General features: G+C 37.8%; 1 non-coding gene across 1 annotated transcript; it reads right to left on the bottom strand.

Moving 5' to 3' along the window:
- Positions 1-8,112: 8,112 nt before the first annotated feature.
- Trnaq-cug (transfer RNA glutamine (anticodon CUG)) lies at positions 8,113-8,189 on the bottom strand. Its single transcript has one exon. It is a non-coding gene; the product is annotated as a tRNA-Gln (tRNA).
- Positions 8,190-8,635: the final 446 nt, after the last annotated feature.

Here is an 8,635-nt window from a genome sequence, read left to right on the forward strand (position 1 = left end):
TCGTCGGCGTGTTGTAACATTTTCACTTCTTCTTTTATATTCGGTATTTTAATACCTTCAACATCTTTATTTAGTTTAATGCTCATGCTTAGTATTTCAATCGCTATTACATATAATAGCATAGATAGTGGGCAACCTTGCCTCACCGATCTTTTAATATCAAATTTACCCGTCTTTGCTCCATTCACCTGCACTCTTGAAGCTATTTTTTTGTACAGGATTTTGGTCCATATTTGAAATCTGTTTCCAAAGCCAAATTTCTCTAAGACTTTTTGTATATAGTTGTGTTCTAATCTATCAAAGGCTTTTTCTTGGTCAAAAAGTACCATGGCAGCTTTTTGTCCACTATCATTTATATGTTCAATAATTGTTTTTATACTTAATATATTATTTTGTATATCTCTGCCTTTGGGACCACATGTTTGATTTATATTTATTATTTTCCCCATTTCCTTGTTTATCCTATTCGCTAAAATTTTGCTTAGTATTTTATAGTCCGTATTTAGGAGGGAGATGGGCCTCCAATTTTTAAGATCTTCCCTATCCCCCTTTCCTTTATACAGTAGTGTTATTATCCCTTCCCTCATACTCTCGGTCATGACATCATTTCTAAGTAAAATATTATTATACAACCATTCTAAGATGAGCGACAACTCACCACAGAATTTCGCATAGAAGTCCGTGGTGAGTCCATCTCCACCTGGGGATTTTACTTTGGTGAGGCTTCGAATACTTTCCACTATTTTTTTTTGCGAGATGAACTCATCACATAAGTCTTTATGTGCTGATGATATCCTCTCGCACTGAATATTTTTTAGGTAGTCATCAATTTTGTAGTCTCCAATTTTTTGAGACGTATATATTTGGGTGTAGTATTCCTCAATGTATTTGAGTATTTTATTTTTATCAGCAGTTTTTTCCCCATTAATTTTCAAGGTCTCCATAATTTTTTCTCCCCCCCCCCAATCTCTTCTCGCTTATACAGTCCTTCCGCTTTTCTGTATATATGTGTGAATTTTCCCGCTCTCATTTCACGTGCCATTGATGTATGTGGCTTGCACCTACACGTTTTAAAGTTTGATGATATCCTTTTGGGGCGGGTCTAGAAGTGATTTTACATACATTTCTAAAAGCTTCCGGGTTCTATGTCTTACATGTCCTAGAACAGGCGCGAGTGATGAATTGTCCAGGTGTCAACAAATGTAAATTTGGGACGCTTGGGTAATGGTCAGGTGTCTTTTCCTACCCCTAAAACATAACCCTTAGGCTATGACATAGAAACCCCAACCTTTACGTATATCATGTCCTTCCTGAGGATGAAAAGACGAAATTGTACAAGCTTCTAACATAGCTCCTGGGTCATTAATTGATAAAAAAACTAACAATCTACATATTACATAATTGCTAGGTACAAAATGACAAATGCACACAACTCAATGACAAATACACATAACTAAATAACAAAACACATAACTAAATGATAAATACACATAACTAAATGACAAATACACGTAATTAAATGAAAGTTGCATAGGCGCAGTTCTTACCCACAGCAACCTACCCAAGAAGCGCGAGCCTCGGAGTGGAGGTCTAAACTGGGAACTGCGTGTTTGACAAACACATAATTCTCCTTAACTATGAGATACCATCTTGTAAACCGAAACTGCGTTATCCTTTCGAGTTATAAACAAACACCAAAAGCTTTAATGCTCATTAGTTAATGTGCTTTTAATTACACTTGAAATTAGAAACTTGCTTTGGTTTAAAAAAAAAAAAACTTTAATTTTCCATTTTTACTGACGTATGACAAATTATTTTTCTGTCCTCTCCGATTCAAGAATCAGAAAATGTTCTGCTGCTTTTGTTTCGCACCTGTCTGATTATGGAAAAAGTGTTCACCTTTGTATAAAGAGGCACCTAACCAGGCCCGGCCCTAAGATGTGCGTCGCCCAATGCAGCATGCGGGGCCCAAGGCAGCAAAAGCGATGAGCGGGGCCCAAAGCAAAGAAATTGTATTACGGAGTTGATTTCCTGAAAGAGCGGGGCCCAAGGCGGTGGCCTTGTTCGCCTTGCCCTAGGGCCGGGCCTGCACCTAATGAAGAAATAATCAAAGAGTATCTCACACCTACTAATTGCCTCTGAAATACTGTGGTGATGAAACAACAAAATAAACTAAATTAAAATGCCGTTGTTAGATGTAAACCACGATGCACTGAAGAAAGGAGATCTCCATTAAAGAGAAACCTTGATGTCCTTGATATAACAAATCCTTTTCTATGGTGGACCAAAGGAAGCATGGAGTGGAGGAAGTGTCATGACTGGTTTCACCATATATACCTTTTCTATGGTGGACCAAAGGAAGCATGGAGTGGGTGAAGTATCATGACTGGTTTCACCATATATACCTTTTCTGTGGTGGACCAAAGGAAGCACTAAGTGGGTGAAGTGTCATGACTGGTTTCACCATATATACCTTTTCTATGGTGGATCAAAGGAAGCATGGAGTGGGTGAAGCGTCATGAATGGTTTCACCATATATACCTTTTCTATGGTGGACCAAAGGAAGCATGGAGTGGGTGAAGTGTCATGACTAGTTTCATCATATATACCTTCAAGAAAACGTCAATATTAGAAAACGTCTCTATTTTGCAATACATTTACTCACAGCGCAGATTTAAAAGAAAAAGACAAAACATTTAAATAGTCTAAGCCTTTATACAAGTAAATTTAACTTGTATTATTGAATGCATGCTTACAGCCCTCAGAAGATGAACTTGCTGCTGTGGAGCAATCGCGGTTTTCGTAGAACTGAATTCTGAGGGAATTCTGACATCGTCCTGGTACAATACTTTTTTTCGCACTACATTCTGTCGTCATCAGTGTCACACGTAACCATTAAGACTGACGCATGGACTATGCTCGCAATGAATTAGCAGCTTGTAATGGTTAACCTCAGTTGTGTGTGTGGGGGGGGGGGAAGGAGCATAAGTGAATTTTAATTAGATTCCGTTCGTTAACGGTGAGTCAGGGATGTCGACGCCAGGTAATGTTGCGGAAGATGACAAAACAAAGAGAAACCAGAGCCACGTTTTGGGGAAATCTTGGTCCATTTGAAACAGGTGTCATAAAATTATATTTTCATGAATGGTTATTAATAAAGACGGTCTAGAGAGAGCTATTCTGACTTCGATGAAAATGTTAAATAATGTTAGCGGTGAAAGAAAGTAATCCTGACTGGATAAGCTAAACAAGTGTGTGTGTGTGTGTGTGTGTGTGTGTGTGTGTGTGAAATTAAAAATTTTAAGTAGTCTCATTCGCGAAATTAGTCAGTCAGTTTCTGAGGGGAGCCACAATTTAGCTCCGGGAAATAACAAGTTTTTCCAGTTAGATTGTCCAAAAGGCATATCGGAAAGTTGATGACACGAAAAGAAAGAAATTCAGCTGCACCGTAAGAGTGAGTCTCAATAAAGCACAAAGTTTGCCACAAATGCATACAATATGTTCATTTATGTAAGCTTTTAATTATTTGTTGAATTTATTCGTTTTAAATTATTACTTCAATTTTCCTTGAGTTCAGAAAAAAATCGTACGTTCATCTGTCTTGAATGTAATAGAAATCATGTAGCGTTGTCTTTTCATGCTTTTCGCTGACACGCATGGTGAAAATTAATTTATTTGTCTTGAATGTAATAGAAATCATGTAGCGTTGTCTTTTCATGCTTTTCGCTGACACGCATGGTGAAAATTAATTTATTTGTCTTGAATGTAATAGAAATCATGTAGCGTTGTCTTTTCATGCTTTTCGCTGACACGCATGGTGAAAATTAATTTATTTGTCTTGAATGTAATAGAAATCATGTAGCGTTGTCTTTTCATGCTTTTCGCTGACACGCATGGTGAAAATTAATTTATTTGTCTTGAATGTTATAAGAATAATGTATCCGAAAGATTTCACGCATTTCTTCTGATACGAATTGTGAGAAGTAAATCACATGTCTTAAATGATTTGTATCATGAATTCCGAGAATTGATTTTTCTTTGTCTGGAAATGTATGTCAACGAATCGCAAATTAGCAAGGAACGTAGTTAGAACAAGGATTGGAGTCCATCAATTCGTTTGTATAATTAAGTTGTGAATTCTTTTTAACCGAGACTAGATGGTGTTAGCGTTGGGAACATGTGTCGACTGATATAGTTCAGCTAGTGATTTATAGTACATAGTGGATATAATTGTTTATCTAAGAGAAAGAGGTGTGTGTGTGTGTGTGTGTGTGTGTGTGTGTGTGTGTGTGTGTGTGTGTTGATTTGGGTTCTAACGTAGCTTTAAAAAATGTTCAGTCATATCGCTACGATTTCTGCAGTTTGACAGTTTTATAGTGATGTCTGGCACTCGGGCGTCATGCAGCAGACATGTAGCATACATCCCATCCAGTTACATTATCCTGGCACCGGCTGACCGGCCCTAGCATTAACCTCTTAATACTGAGTGCCAATCGAGGCAGCTGCTAGTACTTAAAAAAAAAAAAGTTTTTGGTATGACTTGACCTGGTTTCTAAGTTCTAATTATGTCATAGTTCCAGAAGGAATGTGAGGATCAGCTAGAAAAGACATTAATTTATGGTAATAAGGTTGTGAGTGTGTATTTGGTTGCGAACTGACCATTAGCTTAATTCTGTTGAATTACGATAAGACGATCAAAAGAGTGAGAATATTATTAGATCTCAGCAGGGAAAAAACTTGACACGTATTCATGTTGGGGATTATATTTTATTTGGAAGGAAAAATAGCTCCATACCTGTACTGCAAAGTGGAAAGGAGAGCAGCCTAGAACCAATAAGGTAGATGACTCGATGAGGCTAGAGGAAGAGAGAGAAAGAGAGGGAGGGAGGGAGGTGTGTGTGTGTAAGTGATTTTGATTTTTAAGGTATCTTTAAAAAAAATTCAGTCATATGGCTACGATGTCTGCAGTGTGGCGTTTAAAGTGATGTCTAGCACTGTGACATCATGCCGCAGACATGTATCATGATGTCCCACCTAGTCACATTATCCTGACACCAGGTCGACCAGTCATAACACTAACCTCTTAATGCTGAGCGCCAAGCGAGGCAGCTATTATTACCATTTTTGTAAGTCTTTGGTATGACTAGGCCAGGGATCGAACCCACGAAATCCCGCATCCGAAGCGGACGCTCTAACCACTAGGCCACCGGAGCGGTCGTTGGAGGGAGGGAGGGAGTGAGAGAGAGAGAGACAGAGAGAGACACGGCAACACCAACCTGTCACCAACAAAGCTTTGGAAAAGACCAGAAGCAACTAGGTGATGCTAACATGCCGGCAATCTGAGTTCGATCAGTCACTATATTTCCGGTGTAACAGAACGGCTAACTGAATTTCGCACAAATTTTGTAAATCTGTTTCTAAGAGAAAGTGAACCATTCGAATGTCATGTTTAATTTCAGTGTGTGTGTGTGTGTGTGTGTTGATTTTGACTCTGGAGCATGGATGCTTGAGATGGTGTCGAACGAGTGATAGCAAATACATACGCAACTCCAACAGAGATTTATTTTGACAGTTTGACCGCATCAGCCTAAAAAAACAACACTCTGAATTTCCAAGTTCAGACGAAGCCTTGATTACAGAAGTCATACTTATTTTCCCCGTCTCTAGTTAGGGCGTGTGATGGAAATGTAATATTTATAACAGTTCCGAATAATTATCAGTAAGGTTTTTGCAATGAAATTACAGAGTGCCTGTGCCCGTGAGGTTGATTATCAAAGTAAATGAAAGAAAATAAATTTCCCAGGAGATTAATTATTTTACTTTAAAAACAATTATGCTGGATCCTAAATGGCGAATCTTCAATCTACGTGGAAATAAATGAGTTCAAAAAGTTGCAAGACTACAAATCTTCTACCGTGGGCATTTTCAGTAACTAATAAGCTTGAGATAAAAGTTCTGAAACTTTAAGTGATATTAGATTCTTCTGTAGGAAGACTGGATCCAAAATATTGGGCAAAGTAAGACCATGAATTTTGCTCTAAAAAATGACGTATCGAATAGGAAGTTATTAAACTTAAATATCAATCGTCTGTATGGATGGACATGGCCACCACAGTTTCTGCGACCCATGTGATGTATTATTCTCTTTATGGACTAACAGATGATTCTTAAGTGAATGAAAATTTTCAATGACGGGGGTTATCCTTTTCTTAATAGACTCTAAATTCACTATTTTGGAATCCCAATTAAAACTTACGCGTTGACTCAACTGTAATTAAATTTATTAGGCAAAACGTAAAAACATGTCTCAACATGCTATCACTACTATTCCTCCTCCTCCGCCAAATATATACGGGTATTAATAATTAATGCATAAAATACCATTTTAAACAGAAGGAAAAAAAAGGGTTTTAAGGATTTTGGAAAATTTTGCACTAAATTCATATAAAGTGCTATTTTGTCACCAGATTTTGTGATTTGTTCACAATCACCAAGTGATGAAAGACAAAACCGATTGTCCCCGCTATACCAAACATTTCAAATGGAACGAATCCACAGTGTAGCTAATCGTTTTACACCAAAGCGTACTGGGTTTTCATGGCAATATTTTCATTATAGTGCACGCTCATTTTCTGTTATATGTTGTACACTCTTTCTTCATATGTGTTTTTATGGCGCAATTTAAAACCAATAAGTTAAAAGTTATTCAAGGTTTCTGGGGAACCCATAAAAACAGATTCACTTATCATTTCACGGCATCTTTCTGCTTTCAGGTAAGAGTTACATGCACATCAAATTTATTTTCACACTCAGTTTTTTATTCCTTATTTTAGTGGTGTGATAGAACACTGACTATAATATCATATCATATCATTAATATCACATATTTTGACGCTGGTAGTATTTAGTCGAATCTAAACCATCTTGGCAGTTTTCACATTACTAGCTTTGATAAAGAGTTTATTAAAAACACTCATATACATATATATCTGATCATTTATATTACCCATAATGCATCTCACGATTGCTGTGATGGTCTGACTGACACTGGTGATTGCCTGGCATAACACAGCAACCGTCTACCAACCTGAACTATAGAGTTGATGAATTAGAGCGCCATCTAACGCCCTGGAGACAAACAGTTGAAAAGCATGAGCTACACCTTGCAACCGACGACTTACTTCCGTTATTGCCTATTCAAAACTCTAACGAACGACGACCCATTCTAATGTCAAGCTATGTTTGTCAAGCTCTGTTCTGACATAATAACTTCAGGAGGGCCGATCTTGTCATACTACAAAGCGGCCTGGGTAATTAATGGTTTGACACCTTGTCAAATTTCATTATTTAACATATGCACATTGAAAGTGTTGTATCTTCACCCTGTTTCGCTCAATTTGTTTTGGACATTTTAACTGTGAGCTAAACCTTTCCTTTTAACAAAGTGAAAACATATTGAGAAGAAAATATTGATTTTAAAGAAAATCATATGCTAATTAGAAGGTGTGGTCATCTCTGATTTGTTAATTACTCAAGGTTGTTTTTCTTTGCACTCTTGATGACTCACTCTTTACTCTCTTGAGGACCTGCTCTTTTCTCTTTCGATAACTTCCTCTTTGCTGTTTTGAGAACCTACTCTGCTCTCTTGAAGACCTTTCCCTTGCTCTCCTAAATCGTAAGGCACGTCGGTATATCAAAATACGTTGTGCAACTTATTGCTTATCAATAACATACATAAGAAGAAAAACAAACGATAGCGGCTATATACGATATTATGGTTGGAAAAAAAAACAAACGTGTACTGTTCACCTTGGAATTAAGCCAATGACAGGTCAAATAAAGCAGCCAAAGCTGCTTGTGCGCGTGCGCGTGTGTGTGTGTGTGATTTGAATTTTTAACATAGCTTTAACAATTTTCAGTCATATCGCTACAATGTTTGCAGTGTGGCAGTTTATAGTGATGTCTAGCACTGGGGCATCATGCCGCAGACATGTAGCATGATATCCCACCCAGTCACATTGTTCTGATACCAGGCCGACCATTCCTAACACTAACCTCTTAATGCTGAGCGCCTAACGCAGCTGTAAGTACCATTTTTATAAGTCTTTGGTATGACTCGGACGGGGTTCGAACCCGCGACCTCCCGCATCAGGGGCGGACGCTCTAACCACTGAGCCACCGGAGCGGTCCCAAAGTTGCTTGCAGTCACCCGTTCGGAATGGAAGATTCCGTATGTTGTGGGTATTATTTAAATCTGCATGTTTTATATATTTGGCAAAATATTTGAATGAAAGCTCTATAAGCATTGGAACATTAAACCCGTCACTGGAGAGCTTTATCACATTATATTGAAGAAAATACACATCTAATGTGGTAATGCGTCGATTACGTACAGAACATCACACCTGACTCGTGCATATCTCCTGATTGGTGAACCTCGATCAAAGTGAATACTTTGAATATGGTCACTAATAGTAGGATATATTCTTGTCGACTGTATCGATTTCCACCCTGTGATACCAGAGTTTATTGCTGTGAACTCAATTAAGAAAATTCATGATGACGTACCGCCATAGAAAATCTTGGACGGTTTGATGGAACGCGATTTATATAATAAGTTTTGATATAATAGATA

The sequence above is a fragment of the Sinohyriopsis cumingii genome, chromosome 17 (genome assembly GCF_028554795.1).
Source record: "Sinohyriopsis cumingii isolate HCF-2022 chromosome 17, ASM2855479v2, whole genome shotgun sequence".
Lineage (NCBI taxonomy): Eukaryota > Metazoa > Mollusca > Bivalvia > Unionida > Unionidae > Sinohyriopsis > Sinohyriopsis cumingii.